The 18616-nt window shown below is 36.4% G+C and overlaps 1 protein-coding gene across 2 annotated transcripts in view; it reads left to right on the top strand.

Moving 5' to 3' along the window:
• Positions 1 to 50: 50 nt before the first annotated feature.
• The window catches only part of NCK2 (NCK adaptor protein 2), a 90641-nt gene continuing 72075 nt past the window's right edge, over positions 51 to 18616 (top strand). The window contains exon 1 of one of the 2 annotated variants that reach the window (XM_026068067.1): positions 51 to 308. The gene's annotated coding sequence lies outside the window, so the exon portion shown is untranslated. Of the gene's footprint in view, positions 309 to 14064; positions 14189 to 18616 lie in introns of those variants that run through there. The other variant, XM_026068066.1, reaches the window with a different exon arrangement.

Below are 18616 nucleotides of genomic sequence, written 5' to 3'. Positions count from 1 at the left end.
TTATTATTATTATTATTATCCTCACGACGTGCGTTGCCCCAGGAGGAGGGCAGGCAGGCAGCACCGTGCGGTACCGCCGTTAAAAAGCCCGTGTTTTAAAGAACTTTTCTGGAGAATTATCCGTGGCATTCGGGGCACGGACAAAAGTGCTCTGTGTTCAAGAGCTGCTGCTGCGGCTCGGCCCGGGGGAGTGGGCCGTGTGCGCTAGAAAAGCGGTAGGTCGTTTCCACTAGTTAAATAAGAGAGACCGAGCGCCTGACACCGTCGGAACAAAATACGGGAAACAAATGAGCTTCACCTCCTGCAAGGTGGGAATATTCTGGTAACCACTATGCCACTATACTGTTGTTGCCTTTTTTGTTTTTTTCCTCCTCCTTTCCATTCATTGCTTTAGGCTTCAATAGATCTAAAAACTTTTTTTCCTTTTTTTTTCGATTTTTTTGAGAAATAGACTGAACATTGGTATAATAAACCACCAGTCGACATTGATGCTAACATAGGTAAATGACAAAAAGCTAAAGCAGCACAACATGGGTAAATTACACCGTTTGTTCAAAAAGCGCCTCCCCTTTGGGGGTTTTGGGAGAAAAAATATTTAAGTTTTTGAATCTTCTTACCCTGGTTTTAATTAAAAGTGTGACCACACAAATAGATACCCTTCACTGGCAGGTTGGGCATAGTGGCCCACCTCCGATAAAGTTGTTAGATGAGGATTTGGGTCTGTAATTCAGGTTTAACTTGTGACCAGTTAATCATGTGTGCCTCTGTACTGTAGTTTGTATGCTAAGATATGGCCTTCTGTGTATATCAGAGTTATATTGTGAACGAGAAATAGTTTAACTCCACATTGTCTTGGGTTTTTTTTGTTAGTTTAAAACTTGAATGCTAATTAAAGCTCAACATAATTTAAAACATTTTTCCTCTTACTGGATTCTGTTTCTTTTAGTTACTCTGAAGCAATATTTGTTTCTGAGGAACATACTCGTGTAACTGCTTCATGTGGGAGAATTGGACTTCTCTTTAATGAAACATGGTAATGCCCTTATAAAAACAAATCTGCATGGCCTGACCACGCATGGTTTATATCATCAAGAGTTTGGCCTGGTGACTTAACATGGAGGAATTTGAAAGGGCTTACTGGGTAGGAGCTTACTAAGAACTTTTTTTTAAGAGTGCTAGTCCTGCCACTGCTTTTTAGGAATCCTAAGCAGTCAATACCTTGTAGATAATGGTATTGTGTTTTTGTTTTTAGGATTATAACTTATAAATGACTTTGCTTCTTAGAAATACTGTTTTTAAAACTCTGGAAATTGAAATCTTCTGTCTGACCCAAGTAATAACAACTTAAGCTTTATTAACCCAAGGAGAGATCGTTTTGTCTTCATAACTTTGTCTTCTTGAAGCTTTGACAGAGGATGTCACTTTTGGGAACTGTGAATAAATGTAGAGATAGAAGGCACTTGTGCCAGTCAAGGCTGTAATTAGAAAATATTTTAATACAGGCCATGAAATGCATATAGACTGTAGTTCTCTCACAGCAATGTTAGCTGTTATATTAGCCTTTTACCTCTAATAGATGGTATTTCCAATTGCTGTTATGATATAGTGGTATACAAAATCTCCTTTTCTATATTTCTTCAAAAACAGGAGTGGAACTAGTCACTGACTGTCTGCGTGGTCCCCTACATTGTGTTCTCTCTACTGAATATCTGATTAATTCAAAACTCCAGCCCCTGGCTTGTTACTGCAATGAAAAGGGAACTTACTGTCCCTTTTCTCTTCTTGCACTGTTTTCTTCCATAGTTTCCTGGCTAGCTGTGTGAGAGTGTAAGGTATTTGCTATCTCGAGTCACCTCACATCTACTGTCTGCTACAGACAAGGGACGAGGTCAGCGGAGTCTCTTTCTTTTCCATCCTTTGTTTTTTGTATCCTCTGCTGTTGTTGGTATGCTATTCCTTTGCAGTACTCATGGCTTTCCTCAGTAGCAACTGTAACAGTAGCAAGTCAAAAAGTGATGTTCAGATAGCTTTGTTTGCTGGTTGTGATCTTGAGCTGCAGCAAAACTGGCTGGAATATCCTTGTTTTTCATACTACTTAGGCATAAGAGCAGCTTCCAGGCTCATGAGGACAGTGCTGTATCGCTTTGCTTGCTTTGGGTTCAAAATCAAAACCAAGAAATCTTTGAATCCGGAGCTTATGCTCTAGAAAATATTTTCCATTTGCATTGAGGGACTGATTGTTTTGAAGTCATGGCTATTTTTTTTTCCCCCCCCACCTCTGTGTTAGGAGAAAGCAGGGTTGCTGCTGGGGCATTAATCAGGATGATTGAAGGAATTTTCAGGTAACTGTCTATGAAACCAGGATGCTGCCATGTTTCAGCCAGCTCAGTCTGAGTTGTGATGAAAGGTGCTGGACATGCTTCACTGGACATGTTGCTCAGCTGAAGTAGGTCATCTTTCATGTTCGGAAGGCGGTCCGGCTGTGTGGAGAGCAAGTTGAGGTGCTCTGTGGGAAAGCTGCTTTTTACTTCTACTGAAATAATAAACTTGAAGGCAATACACATTATTGTTGTATTTACTAGGTATACAGAAATGTTGCAAAACGTTAGCTTCCACAGAGTGATACCTCTCTCTGAAAGTCAAGAAGTCCTTATTAATTCCTGGATTGGAAGATCTTCATAGAAAATTGGGATAGGGTTTGTAATGTGGGAAATAGCATTGTTTCTTCTTCCTAAGGGATTTAAATGAGGCCTATGCTATTAATTCAGCTACTGCACTGTTGTCCAGTGTTCTGAAAGAGATACTATATGAGATCCTGGTGACTTCTGCCTTTTGAAAAATGACTTTTTTGCTTGTTTTTATTTGCAAATCTGTAAATGTTGGCCCAGGTATCCTAAGATAATTTCTATTTAAGGTAGTTCCATTCCATTTAAGTTTTTCTTGCAGATTCAATCAGACCCATTAGTTGCCTCGTCGTAACTTAGTCTGCTGTGTTCTGCCCAATTAAACCGTTGCTCTGTTCAGTGGTGGGTGAAGTAATTCTTTCAAGTGTTTTTTGTCTTTTCTTGGAGTAATCTTTTTCCCCATTATAAGGATTCTTAATTGTTTCATAAATGCTAATGAAATGAGTAAATTTGAAGTGTTGAAATATGAAATATATATTTTTATGTTCTATTAAACATATATGACACAACAAATGAGTTTGTTTCTCACTGCTAACAAAGTGAGATCATATTTTAGAACCAGCATAAATTACTTGGTGTGCAGTGAGGTGGCTTGGCAGAGTATATTTTTAAGGTTTAATAGAGTATTGTAAATGTTATAAATTCAGATGCAGAGGAATAAATCTTGATTAGAGAATAGCAACCCATTACATTTTAAATTATTACAAACACGCACAATAAGCCAGTGTTAGCAAAGTTTTAGAAATGCTTGTGTTCAGAAAAATGTCTCTTACAGTGGAAAATCAGATATGCTACTATATCCAGTATGTTTGAAATGGTAGAAACAAACTTTGTGGCTTTTAAGGCTTTCCCTTTTTAAGACCTCTGTAGGTTRGTTGTGTTGGTTTTGGTCCTGATTGCATTAACAAGTATTAATATGGTGACAAGTAACTAATACTGATTATTCTGTGGAGCAGATGGTGAGGTGAACATATTGATACCTGTATTCTTAAAAATGCTGCTTCTCTATGTTATAGTTGTGGCAGAATACAGGTGCAAAATACAATGCAATACAGATGCATTTTTAATCTAAGCTGCAGAAATGAGCCAGTTTTAACTCCTCCAAGTAATTATCTGCAGAGTACACAAAACTGCATCTGTAGTTATTGAGATAGGTATTAAGATACTTTGCAGACAGAGTATAGCTGAAACTTTTTTATTAAAGAAAACCTGTTGTGTTTAATATGTTTATGAAAGTGGGTAGCAACCTTCTGAGGCAGCCTTCTTTTCTAAATCAGATAAAGTATAAACATCTTTATTATTAAGATAGTGTTGGAAAGAAAGTAGTTGGAGGATCACGCATTACCACAGTGTTTCAACAAGCTGCTCTGTTTTGATAGTCGGGGCATTTTCTTCTGTTGCTCCTGAGGCTCACACTCTAGAAAACTGCTGATGTGCAAAGAGTGTGTTTGCTGTGCCAGGGCTGGGCAGTGTCCCGGCTTGTTCAGCTGAAGTAGATCAATAACAAAAAAGGCACAAGCAGGCCGTCAGGTTATTATTTCTTTGGTCAAAAGGCAGATTTTAGCTTTTCCTCTGACCTGTTTAATGTTTTTGACTTCTGGAAATGTTTAGAATTGTGGGTGCCTTTAATGAAGACAAAAATACAGCGATATGAAGGCAAATCTCAAAGTTTTGTGAGAGGGTAGAGGTTGAGGACTCTCTTTGTAAAGCAGGCGTACTAAGTTTCATCCTGTTACGATGTGAGTAGGTGCTTTTAGCTGAGTGCTGCAGGCTTCTCTTGGCTGTCTCTTTTTACAGGTTACACTGGATCAGCTTGATGCAAATAAGGAGCAGCAGTCCAACTCTGCAAATATACTGGAGGAGGGTTAGCAAAAACAGGTGCTTTGCTACTTATGCTGGGGCAAGATCCTGGGTTCTGTTAGCAGTTTACTATTAAAAGAAATACTATGCCTAGTATTAAAAAAAAAAAAAAAACTGTTGTAAAAAATGAATCCAGTTCTCTTCCAACTTAACTATATTGTCCTTGTTTATTTATAAAACTGGTCATAAAATGTAGTTTTAGACCCTGTCCTTCAAAATTAAAATAGGTCATTGCAGAGTGGAAAGGCTTTAGAAATTAATGGTGTTGCTTGTTAGTGATACAAAATATAAATTAAATGTGCTGGTATAAATATGAGATTTCCTAACTTGTCCTTCTTGTCAAATTTCAGTTGGCTAAAGTAATCCTTTTTGTATACTAATTCAGTTTTAGTTAATTATATAGTAAAAGGAAGCCGTTTTAACAGTTTGATTAGTCCTTTCACAGCAGTTTAGGACAGAAGAGGAACACTAAATCTAGTTGAAACTTATTTTACATATGGAGAATTAAATTGATATATTACTGTGAATTTCTTTAGGGCATTCTGGACTAATAAAACATTTCAAGGAACATCAATAAATTAAGACTCCCATTTGGCAAGCCCTGGCACCAATAACAGTGGAGAGGAATCTCAAGTATTGATCAAAATGACTTCTTAGTTTTTGTTATAATAAGAACATCCTCAGTGCAGTGTAGCAGGGTTATAAGGTCGGTCTTTCTGTTCTTTGAATAGCAGCGTATTCCATTTGTTTTCTCTCACATCCATTGTGCGTCTTAGTTGGCTATCAGTGCCAGCCTAGACTAGTGTTCTTCCACAGGGATTCACGTCTTGTTTGACATCCTAACGATGTTTTGGATGGCGACCAGGAAAGTATTTTTGAACTTTTTGATGCAAAAGGAAAGACGCGTGGTTGTATGATATGTTTGCGGGCTGAATTTGCATAGCTGTCCTGACGGCAAATCACATGTTCATTTCCCTGAACGGATGGTGTACCTCCAACATACAGTGTCATCAGATTTGACAGATCTTGAGTGATGACATGCCAAGGATGCTACATTCTATATTGACTGCTGAAAATGAATCTTGCCACCTGACTTAACAAAATTTGTTGTAGGTTTTTCTTGGTTTTGAGTTCAGGTAGAGAAACAGGTGCGCTTTGTAAAACCAGATTTAGTATTTGTTGAAAAATTAATTTGTAGTTTTAGATTGAAAGCTTGTTTTCCAGTGTAACAGAAGAGGAAAAATGTACTTAGACTTCATCCAGTCACTTTAGAGACCTACACGTTTCAGGTGCTTTCAATGTTTTTAGCAACAAGCTCAACAAAATGAGGAGGAGAAAAGTGTTGAGTATATTTTGGGCCAGAAGCAGGCATTTATTTACTGATTTTTCATTTTGTGTCAGTGCTGTCAGTCAGTAAGAATACGACTACCCCTCTGTTAGTTCTGCTGTGGAAAGCGGGGAAGGGAGCCGACAYCTGGAGATGGGCTGGGAACAGGGGCAGTGGCACAGATGGTTTGTTTGTTTGTTTTATTTTTAGCCTTGGCTGTTGTTTATTAGTAAAGTTGTAGTTTCAGTTGGACAGCTGTTTTTGGTTTAACCAAACCCCAGAAGTCTTGTAAAGTCAGATAAAAACCTGTAAAAACTAACTGTGTATTTTGTATGGGAATGTTATGTTGAGTTAAAGTCCTTCAGTATCTAGCACTCTGTGACAACACTCTTGACTTGGACGACATGCAGACAGTATTTGTAAATGAGGATTTTTTGAGTTGTGCATTATTTTTTGTCAGCAGTAGTTTCTGGCTATTCCTTTAGCATAAGTGAATTAAAAATTAGTACCATTTAACTGCTGAAAAAAGGTATTATTTTGGTATCTTTAAATAATCCTTTCTAGAAGAACTTCTTGTAATCCTGTGAACGTAGTATCTTTGGTAAAATAAGTTTATACATACCATTTTTCCCAGTGAGTGTTGAAATTTTGTAAAAGTCCATGCTATTTTTGTGGCTTGATAATTTTAATTAAAAATGTTTATGTTGCAGTTGTAAAAGAAATTGGCTACAGTATACTGTAGCCAAAATTTGTTTTCCTTTAATTATTATATGTTGGGGAAAAAAAAGAGAGCGAGAGAGAGATGGGATTTATGGGTATAAGAATTTATATTTTTATACTGAAAAAGAGTTAAAACCATTTAGAGTATAAACATATTGAGCTTCACCTTTTCTATCTTTCCAAAAAGGATTAAAATAAAAATTGATGATCAGTATTGCTCCTTTACATTTTCAGTTTTGTAGTCCGTCTTTCTGCTAGTGCTGCAGGGTAATATAGAAATAATTATATTGTGGAATCTTCATAAATTCACACTGTTTTGAATTCCATTTAATTCAAATAGAGAAAGAAATTAATGCTAATATCCCAAATAATTAATGCTATAATAAAGGATCTGCCTTCCACTTGACACTGAATGACTTATGTTCCGTTACATCAAAAGACTTAAATCATTCCAAGCCCTGAATATTAAAATTCTAGTTCATGAATATTAGAAATTTAATCAGATATCTCAGTAAGGACTGTGCAGATTGTATTGGGTTTAAAAATGGGTGATAATAAAGCTTGTGTTTAGTACAAGTATCAAAATATGACACATCATTTTTATGAGCTCTGAGGCTCTCTTAAGGGATGCATGGGGAATCATAATGAACAGAAATGTTATAGACCTCCTATGACAGAAATCTATTAGTCTATGTAATTTTATTATTAAGGCTTTGTGTGTCTTTCCATTAGTACCATTTTGTAATACTGTTGGTTGTATTCCTTTAGGATCTTTTCCATTATTGCTGGCCTGAGATCCTGGATTTTTATTCTGTTCAGCTGTTCCTTTTGTCCGTCTGGAATTTCAGGAAGAAACAATGTCATGGTAGTTTTAAAGCTTTGTTGAGGTGTTCTTGCTTTATTGCATATCCTAACATTCCTTTTGTTGCTGTGGTCCTGGGAAAACACAAGCATGTGCTTAACGAGTACTGGTAGTCTTACTGAAATGAATGCTTCTATTTACAAAACATAAAGCTGAGCCCATAAGTATGTCTTTTAAAGACAAGAACCAAAATTACATCGCAGATCAACTATTTTTTAGTTATACATTCTTTAACTGATCAAGACATGTATGTTAAATTACATGTTGAACTTCTGGCTGCAGTGTCACATAGCCAGCTTATTTTTACAGGCAGACCTTGCACCTATACATTGCATATTGAGTTAACTATAAACAGTCCAGTAAAATTGGTGGGACTGCTAGTTTAATGCTGTTAAATGTTAAATGTTAAATGCTGTTTAATGGATGCTAATATTGAGATATTAAAGACTAAGAATGGACCAGGCAGTGCTTGATGTAATGTCTGCTTAAGTTGGCGAAGAAAGGAAGTTGTTCACTGGGAAAACAAAGAATAGTTTAGTTTGGTGTTTAATTTTAAAATAATGTAAATCTAGAATTTAAACTAGAAAATTGTAACTATATGAAAGCAGAAAAAAGTTAAAAAATAAAATATTGYGCAAGAAACTCCCTTAAATACACGAAGGTTTATAATATCTTCATACCTCAATTCCTCCAAAATAGATAAGTGGATTAATGCAGACTGCTGAAATAATGAGTTTTTAAAACACTTTCCCCCATATTTTAATTGTAACATTGTTAATTTGTGCACTGTTTAATAGTGTAACTAGAGTTAGTTTCAATCTCCCATGATAAGATTTCTTTTCAGCTTATCCGTGTGATTTACCTGTTCTGTTCTCTGATTTTCTTCTTTCTGCATAGATAATTCTAGTGGTTAAATAGTTGGGCATTTGGATTCTTTTGAGATAATATAAGCAACATACTGATGGTTAGAAGTAGATACTTTAACTGCAAATTATGGTATCTGGGTTAATGGACATTGCCTTAATACTTGTGCAGAAATGACATACAATTTTGAAGTATACACAGCATTAGAAGCAGCTTGGTATTCAGCAGATTGTAATGCGCTTGCAAAGTAGGCAGTATAATTTCAGAAGTTTGATTCTTCAAAGATAAATAGTGATTGAGTGATGTGAGGGAATCATGAAGGCATGTGAGTTAAGGGGGAGATGGTGATAGTTCAGCTAGAGCACCTATTGCTATATTATCAAGCTACTTCAGTGATAGAAGAAACTGGGAGAAATTTGTTGTGTTGTGGCAAGTGCATCCAATAAAAATGGTTTCTGTTTCTAAATGTTCATGTCTCCAATGTACGTAAGCATTTTAAAATACAATCCATTGGTGAATTTATAAGGTAGGAATATGAAAGTGCTACGTATTTGCAATTTGGTAATATTATTTCTCTAGTTTTCACTAAACCTTTGTAAAAATACTTAAGTTGTGATTTACAAACATTCATATGATGTTTTCATAACCACCCACTATATCTTGTTTAACAGTAATATTTAAAAATGGAGCTAAAATGTGTTTTAGATGTAACTTCTTAGATCTTGTCTGGAAACGTACTTGCATATTTAAAATGCTGTTATCTTACTTTACATATATTTTCTATATCTGCTGTTAACTATAAAACAAGCACAGGTTTTTGAGATGCCAATACCAGCAGGAGAAGACATACTGTCTTCTATAAATCAACAAGATGATTCTCAACTAACTTATAATTGTAAAACCTTTCTTGCTATTGATTAGAACAACTTGGCATTTCTAATTCCAGATGCAGTTGGCAGTTTAAAAATGGCTTTTCAATATGTAAGCTACATGTATTTGATGAAGGAACTGCTAAGGATGAGTAATTATGTCTGTCATCTTGGGTCTTCTGTGCTCTCTAGTCACGTAGGAGGTGTTTGTAGAAGTTCAGGGCAGGGCCCGTCAACTGTTTGCAGCTCAAAAACAAAGAAAATGTAGCATCAAAGAGCTTCGGTCACGTCCTCCAGTCAGGTGTCACCACTAGCCCTTATCCCAGACTGACGGGGAAAGAAATCAGTTTTTGCCTTTTGAGCACCAGCCTTCAGGTAGAGCTTTCCTCACCTGCAGATGAGTCTGCGCTACATTTTCCCGTGCTATTGAAAATACAAAGGGGCAGGACTGACAGCTGAGAACTGCTGTCTTCTCTGTCACCCAGCTAGTCAGTGCTGCCTGCCTGCTGCCATCTGGACTGGCAGTGGCCTTTGGGTCCAGGTTCTGTCCTATTTTCCTAGGACTGGCTTTTTGAACGTAAGAGATGTGTGCAATTTGCAAGAAGCCATGCCTGGTTTTAAACAGCTAGATTTCAGTGGGTCACTTAAATTGGTGACACTGTCAGTGAAATATTGTAATTTAGTTGATCTAAAAAAAATAACAAGCAGTAAGAATACTTGCATCTAGTATCAGTCCAATTCATAGTTTTGCTTATTGTGTAGGTGCCCATTTGGATTTTCTCAGGGAAGTACCATTTCATCYACTTCATTTTATGAATTTTGTAAATACCTGATCTTGACTTTAGAAAATCTTTAATTTAGTTAACACATCTTGATCTTTTTACCTGGACAAACAGTGATCAGCTCTGCTTTATGACTTGACTAGTCTTTTCCTTCTTTCTCTTTTGTTTTACAGTATTTTGTACATGGTTGTGGTCGGGAATAGCATCAATTGTGAGTGGATATTTTTTGAATTGTCTGTAATCCATTCATATGATAGAAATGTGTTTCAGCAATTAAAAAAAAATCATTAAACTAAAAAATTACTGTCTTTTCTGGACTAATGACATTCATTTGGGAGTAAAATGAGCAAGATTCAACTCAAACCTTCAAGTTAACAATGTGTTCAAAAATAAAATAGATGAGGCTTGTGAAATAAGGATAGTTTAAGCCACGCTTTTGAACCCTCATATACAGCATTTGTGTATAAGTGTTTTAAACTCTTCTTCCATTAATGTGTTCTAGCATTGCATTAGGATATTGGGTTGAGCTCAGCTGGGAGGTTGATTCCCATGTGTTTTAGTCAACAAATGCTTTCCACTAAATAAAAAGAAGCATTTCCATATTGAGAAAAATTGTTTTACGTTGTTTTTGTAACCTTTCCAATGTGATTGTTTTAAAACATTGTAAATTTACAGAAAGTTGAATGCTGTGTTTTGTGACAGTCCTGTGGAGAATATCATATGTTTCTGTAGCTGTTGTGTGAGAGCAATGATAATATATTGTCTTTTATTTTCCCCCCACTCCCCTCTCTTAAATTTCACAACCCCTTACTTTAATCCCTCTTCCAAAGCATCTGATTCAGTCTCCTTTTCCAGGCCCCCCCCTTGTGCTGCCGTTGCAGTGGTGACTGGAGGCCAGTACTGTGTGGGCGCTGTTAGGGGCCGTAGAGTTGCCTGTGTTCTAGGTAAGGCCCTTTCCAAGCAGCGCAGAGGCCGTCAGGCAGCTGAATGTCATCCTGCTGGTGTGCTGGGAAGCCCCTTGTGTAACAGTCCACTGGCAAAGTTACTGTAGAGGCTGTTCCTCATGAATTCTTCATGTTGAAAGAGACATTCCTTTAAATTAACAACTGTGAATAGGATTTGGAGGAAGATATTTTTATTCTCGGATTGTTGGCTCACTATTTGAAGCATGTAGTAGCACACCACTAGTCATAGAAATTAGGTTGTCTGCTTGCCTTATCTGTTTAGGCTGGAAGTAAGTATGTAGTGTCTTACAGACTGTTCTGTTGAATATTGTACTTTCATTTTCTACCTACCTACCTACATGCCTGCAACCTAATTTGTTAAATCTGTATTTACTAATATCACTGCAGTCCACACTGGGATAGGATTTACCAGTGTGAACTGGATTTTGACTAAAATAAATCATAAAAATAACACCATACTTTCCCTCCCTATGCAACATCCTACTCCTGCTTGTTCAGTCTTTGTCATGGGAGGGGGGAATTGCCATAACAAGAAATTTTTGAGGTCCAGCTTTGGATATCAGTGTGTTTGGGAGCTGGGGGAATGACAAAAATCAAGTTTTTCTGTGTTCCAGTAGCTGGATATCTCTCTTTTTAGTAACTTTTCTTTCTTGAACATTGTTGGTATTAAAAGTCTTTGTTCTTTTGTACTCAAATGTAGCCTGGGGTTTTCAGCCTGTAGATGTGTTTTAACATACTTAGTGAAAATTGCTGATTCTGGGGCTTTTATATGCAACACTGATCTGAAACTTATAAATTTCTAAGGGTAGGTAACAGTAAGTAAGTTGGAGAATAGGAACCCTGGGTTTAAGTGCCTCATAGGAGAGTGAAACAAGGGATATGTGACTTACATTCAGTAGTATTAAATGCATGTATAGTTTATTTGGGCATACTTCTTAGAGTTTATGATTAAAGTTGATTCTTGGTGTTTATCTGCTTGCTTTTGGTGGGAAGTGCACCTAATGCAGGTTGCTGAATCATTGACCCTTATAATCAACAGTTTATGTATCTTCAGCTTGTTTAGCTTCATACCAAGAAAGAGTAGAAAAGTGATTTTATATAAAAATCACCAGGTGAATAAATTGTTCATGAAGGAAGGGCTTTAATTTTTCTCTGGTATGTCTAATTTTTTATTACTATGTGTGGACTTAGAGAATGTGCTCAGCTGAGATTGATCACTGGTGTGTGAAATGACCAAATTATAACAATGGAGAGTTTTCTGAAGTGGGTAATATATTTTCATATGTAGCTTCCAGCAATGAGTTTAATACCTTGAAGGCCACATTTTCTATGCTTCTGTTATTGAAATGTAGTGCTCTGATCATTTTTCTGCTGAACTTCAATTTAGAGCTTTATCTGGAAAACATCCAAGGAAAAAAGCATCAAAGCAAAATAACAAGAATTGTCTTGGAATGCAAGAATATCTAAAAAAATAAAATATGCAGTGAGAGTTTAAAAAATGTGTAGAACACCTACTATCTTAAAGGCTAAATCTGTGAATAAAGAAAGAAAATAGCTTTACTGACATGTACCTTGAAGTTGTAATAGTTTGCTAACCCAAGTACAGGAAGTAAACTTTTACCTTCTTAATGTTTATCCCTTCATCTCCATCATGAATCTCGTGGACTTGCTTCAGCTAAAGGACTGTCACCAATTTAATCATAGGTGCCTGAGGAGTATATTCTTATTATCTACACAGCTCTGGTTCATTACTCTGCTTCAGTTCAAAACCATCAGTTGAACTCTTCCAAACATCCCACTGAGTTATGATACCCAAGCCACCTATGTATGAATATATTTAGTTAACTTTTTTTAAACTTGGATTTGTGACTTCAGCAAGAAAAACGCATCCTTGAGGAAGAAAACCATGCTTAAAAGGAGTATACATAATTAAGAATCCTTCTTCTATCTGTTAAACCTTTAAGTTCTGACAATGTGAGAACTGCTATCCTGGATAGTCCTGCCTGTCTAGGATAGATTGTTAGGAGCTATGCAAATCCTAGATTGCTATCCTAGACTTAGCTGCATTACTATCCTGTTATTGGCAGTGTTTTTTGTTGTGTTTTTTTCTTTTCTTTTTTAATCTTTTGCTTCAAAGGAAAGAAATCCTCCAGACTAAAACCTCCTTGTAATAGTAATCTGCATACTAGACGAGGGTGCTCTACTAATGTATTCATTAAATGTTTGTTAATACTGCTGTCAAAACTTTTGTTTTTTAAAAATCTTGTTCTGTAACTTCTTTTGGACTTGCCACTTTGGTTACTTTATGGAGCATTAGTATAGACAAGTAGCACTGACTTCTAGGTTAGTTCTTGGCAAAATTAGTCGAGAGCATGGTTGAAACATTTGGTTCTAGTTACATGAACGTTCCTATGTGAGCAGCTAGAGCTCTATTGTTGTCAGTGTAGTATGGGCAGTGGGAAGAGGATAGGGTGTGTGTAACAATAGCATTTTTTTTCCTATTTTGTAGATCCAGATGTAAGAATAGGAGATGTAAGAATAGATGTTCAATTGCAAACTGATGGCCAGTAAGTTTTCCATAACAGTAATTAGAGAAGAAATTTCTTCTGATCTAGAAGCACCTCGATATGTCATGCTAAAGTCTTTCTCTCATTTAGGTTTCCCATTCTTGAAGTGGGATTTTCCTTTCTTTGCAGCAGGTCTGTACCTGTCAGAGATAGGCTTAGGTTCTTCTTGAATTGTTCTGGCAGCATCAGCAGGTGGTTTCCATGTAACCTACAAAACATATAGAAAGTTCTGTAAAGTGTGGCTTTTTTAGGTTATTTGTTCTTTCTTGCAAGGAATCTTAAAATCCTCAGTAAATCTAATATTCTTTACTTGTCTGCTGGGCACAGTAAAATTTTGCTGTAGCATGTGAAAACAGCTTTTCATCCCAACCACARGCTCACTGTACCTAAAAAGCCCAGTTATTTGGGGGTGGGGAAGAGGTCTACACATCAACCAGATTAGCAGACATGACAATATTCTTCACTTCTTTTATTACAGAAGACTCACTTACTTTAGTTTCTACATTGTCTCTTCATCTCAGCCCACGTATTTTTCTTTCTTGTCTAGGAACAGATTCCCTAGATGGCAACATCAGCAGCTGGCAGCTCTGTGCATGTTATGCCTGGGGAAAAGCACTGGCTTTCTTAAACCCACTGTCTCTAGCAGCAGTACAGAAAACTAGTAGATACACTGTCATTGTTAGGAGAGGTAAGTGGCAGATACACAGTAATCTTCTCTGGACAGCTGGAACACTGGTCAGCTGGATGCAACAGCTGGATGGATCCCGGTTTTGGATGAACATGATTTAATATGAACATTGATTATTATGTTGTTCCAGTGTGCTGTCTATGTTAAATTTCTCTCCATTGCTGCTGCCATAGGTTGTCTTGGGCGCTCATCAGTATTTTCCCTCAGTGAGGGTGGAAGTGCTTTTATTTGGTAGCATCTTCCCCTTTTTCCCGTATGCATAGAAACCTTGCAGTAGTTCCTAATTTGATTCTGATTTTATGATAGAATCACCTGTAGTCTCTTTCAGTCTTTCCAATCACCTACACATTTTGGAAAAATTGTATAGATATTCTGTTTTCAAAACAAGTTTTGCTATGGAATATGCACACAGGAAGTTCTTTAGAAACTCTAGTAAGATTTTTCTTAATTCCTTTGTGTAAAGGGAGGGATGTTTGCCAAAACTGAGTACCATCGCCAAAGCAGATTTTTTTTTTTTCCACCAACAGTTATTACTGCTAATTTTCATCCTTGAGATAAAAAGCTTTTTGCTAAGATGAGAACTTAGTTTCAAGAGGCAACATAAGGCGAAAGGAGAGGAAGATAAAACTGTGTGCCCAGCAGAAAGTTTGATAAGTCTATGTTTCTCTTTATCTTCATCTGTGTCAGAAAATACCATGATCTGTGATTCCAGCCTTGAAGGAAGAAAGCTAGGAAGAAACTCATTTCAGTCATGGACTGTAATTTGATTGCTGCTTGCTAATCTGCATTTTTTTAAGGGGGAGGGGGAAAAGGATCATTTCATCACAAATTACAAATAGTGGAAAGTAGATTCTCTGTAAAATAGGAACTGTAGTGGGAAGATGAATTAGTCGCTTTCTGCATGTGGCATAGGACTTGCTCATTTTGTCAACAGCAAAATGTTTTGCTCAGCTCAGCCAATTTTTTTGAAACCTCACCCTAAATTGCTGAGTTTGGAGACTGCGCAATTGCTTCAGCCAGCAGGAGAGCCTCATTTCTTTTTTATGTTTAAAAAATATGTATGCTAATTGTTCTCTAATTTTTTTGAATGTTTACTTTATAATGTGCACCAGCGAACTACATATGCAGGAATGGGAAGAAGTAACTATTTCTTCTTCACTCAGTTCGCACTGAAATAGCCGTGAAACTCTTGCTCCTGATTCTCCGCTGTTCTGCAGCTTGTGAATCATTTACTTTGTGCTGTAAGTGCAACATATGTATATAATTCTAGTATTTTTTTAAATGTATTATTTCTGCTTCACTCTCATTTAAGTCAAGTGTAAATAACTTTATACAGTTGCAAAATACTAGGGAAATGAGCCTCCACAAGCTAATGCATTGGATTTATTTTCAGGGACAAATGAAGCCTAATCAAAGCCCGAGCTCTCCAATTGTGTGTAGTATAAACTATAAAGTTGGTGGTGTCTGAATAGAATCTGTTGGATTTAGGACTTTTTTTTAATTGGGGTTTGTATCTCTGGAACCCATATTCAACATATTTCTGGAAATGACAAATGCACTGCCATATGGTACACCAGATTTCAAGCCGCTCTGAGGTGCATGTGTGAATTTTAGAGTGCCTGGAAGAAATGAATGAAAACCACATTCTCAATTTTATCCATTGCTGAGCTCTGTAGGCAGACTGGGGTGAGGGGAGCGGAGGCTTTGAAGTAAATTTTGCTAGAGGGATTGCATGCTTATTTCCAAACTCCAGTCCTAATGCAGCAAGGTGTAGATGTAATTTATGGTTCAGAATACACACTGATTTTAGTAGGACTATCAGTTTACGTGCCTCGATGTTTATTGTTGGAGATGCTAATAAATACTGAACTGGGCCTTGTGCTTCCTTTTGCTACTGGTAACTCTGTTACCATTTTCAATCATCCATTTTCAACTATTTTTATGATTAAACCTCCCTTTCAGGCTTTAATGACTGAACTTAATTCTTATGTATTCTTGAACTGTTCTTTTTATAGATTATGATATTTCTCCTTAAAAAGTTCTGTATTGATTGTACTTCTTGAGTAGATTTCTTAAGCATTTGTTGGTTAGTAAAAGCTGAAGAAGCATTACTGGAGACATTTTTACCAGGGTTATTTTTATCCCTGAAGACTCTATGGAAAACTTATTTTAAATGTAAAGAAAGGATGTTTGGGGGGATTGATGTTACCATGTTTCTTGTTAGAAAAATAATCTCATTCTTGTGGAAGACAAACTAATAAGAGTTCATTATTAAGACTGGTTGCATAAATTTACACAAACTCTAGGAATTTTCTTCAGAATCAAAGACAATGAATTTTGAAATTTTGTTTTTATACTAAGAGGAAAAAAACTCACTTCTTGTGACGTGCAACTTGAGTGATTAATATTTTGTCACACAACATGCTTAGCTGGTAGAATTAAAATTAATTCTGTCTGCCTGTATCAATAAGAGGCTGCTTGTTGGGGAAATTGTGTTGCTGTGCTAAATTGTCTCACAAACCTTAGAAAAAGTGCTGTAACTTTATACAGTAATTGTTCATAACCCATTTCAACACAGGACCTTTACACTCTTTGATTTCTATGAAATCCAAAGGCTTTTGTTAAGATGCTGAGTTTACCTTCATGTGTTAGTTTGACAGCTCATCTCCTTATTTCAGTTCAACTTGCTGTGTGCCAGTTAATTGCTGTTTCTGACCTTGAATGAAAGTGTGTTTCATGCACTCCAGCTGCAATAAAAATGTGACTGTGAAGGGATGGTATTTAGTGATGTAAAAGGTAATCGCATACACATGTAAAGCTATTCAACAGTCTTGCTGTTCTTATGGTTCATAGTGTTGTGATGGGAAAAATGTTTTCCTTCCTCCTGGAAAGCATCAATTCATTAAGCTTATGTTAATTAATAAAATGGTTTGATGAGGATGGGACTTCTGGTCAGAGTCAGAAAGGAGGAAGATGCGGTTGCCATTTGCTGCAGTGTAGGCAGGAGCCTCTTTTGGGGACATGCTCTGTGAATGGGGGAATTTGGTGTCTGCTTTCTTGCTCCGGACCACAGAGCACGTCTCCTCCGTTAAGGATTGTAGTCTGGACTCTGGACATCTTGTATAGAAGTATGAATTGACACACAATTTGGTCTTCCTGATGGCACAAATGTGCTCTGTTGTGAGGTGCAATGGGACATTTTTTTCTGAAAACTCAGAGCTGTTTATAGGAGGGGAAGACTCTGTGCTTTTACTTGCTGATTGATTTCTGAATGGACTTTTATTTATCTATTTGTTTTTGAGTGAAATCCTTCAAATGTTCATGTTTTCTTACAAGTGAAGGATTTTTTTATTATTATTATTAAAACAAACTCTTTTAAAGGGTCTCAGTTCATATCTGTACCACACACAAAGGCTTGATCTTAATTGTAAATTCTAGGTACTGCTGTAATGTAAATTAAGAAAGTAATAAAACATTGCTGGTCTTTGCTTTGCTTTTGAAATTCTGTGAAACAATAGATAGTATTAAGCATGTATTCAGTGTAACGTTTATTTGTGATCAGTCGTTTCGTATTTCTGAAATGCAATCTTGATTTTTTCCATAGGAATAAACAAATTGTTAAAGATGTTAGAATTTTTGGCAGAATGCCTTTTGCACCCAAACCTTTTTAAGCGTGGTTAGTGGTCTGTGTAAGAATGAGATATTCCTCAAATTTCCATCAGAACAGAAAGTCTGGTTTTAGGAAATACTAATCCCTTGTGGATTTGTTAGTAAGGTCTCTTCCTTCATATCTTCTCTTTGAAAACTCTTCTCTTATTTTTTATTTATTCTTTATTTTTAGAACTACTGTGTAAACTTTTTAAAATAAAATTTTGAAATTTCTTCTGAAGGAAAATGTAAAGTGTTTGAAAATCACGAAATGAAGAGGTAGTCAGGCACTTTTGGAATTTGTGTATGCTGAATCCTTTCATCTTGTGTCATTGGTGGAAAAAGAGCAACAATCCTCACAACACTTCTTGTTCTGGAAGGTTGGCTTGAATTCATTAGCATTTTATGTTATAACTTTAAGGACTATATTTTAAGTTGTCAGGTACAAAGGCTTAACTAAAACCTGAGCTCTTTCGGTGTAATATTCAGTGTAGATGGATCATTTGGGTTTTCTTTATTGTTAATAAATTTATTTAAATTTACCAAGCGTGAAATTTCAGTGAATCAAAAACGATGTACATACCTAGGCTATTACCAGCCAACCTTATTTTTTATAAAAGTGACAATGACACTGAGTGACTTTGTTTCARTTACGGTGCTTTGTCATCAGCTTGATTAAGAAAATTAAACTCTGCATAGCTCCTCTATATGTATTTTTTTCTTCCCTGTCCGTACTGTGCTTATTGTGTCAAGTCTTTCTGCATCTTTTTCAATGTCCTT

This window comes from Apteryx rowi, unplaced genomic scaffold, assembly GCF_003343035.1.
Source record: "Apteryx rowi isolate R43461 unplaced genomic scaffold, aptRow1 scaffold_268, whole genome shotgun sequence".
In the NCBI taxonomy this organism is placed as follows: domain Eukaryota; kingdom Metazoa; phylum Chordata; class Aves; order Apterygiformes; family Apterygidae; genus Apteryx; species Apteryx rowi.
This window is presented reverse-complemented; position numbering and strand designations above follow the sequence as displayed.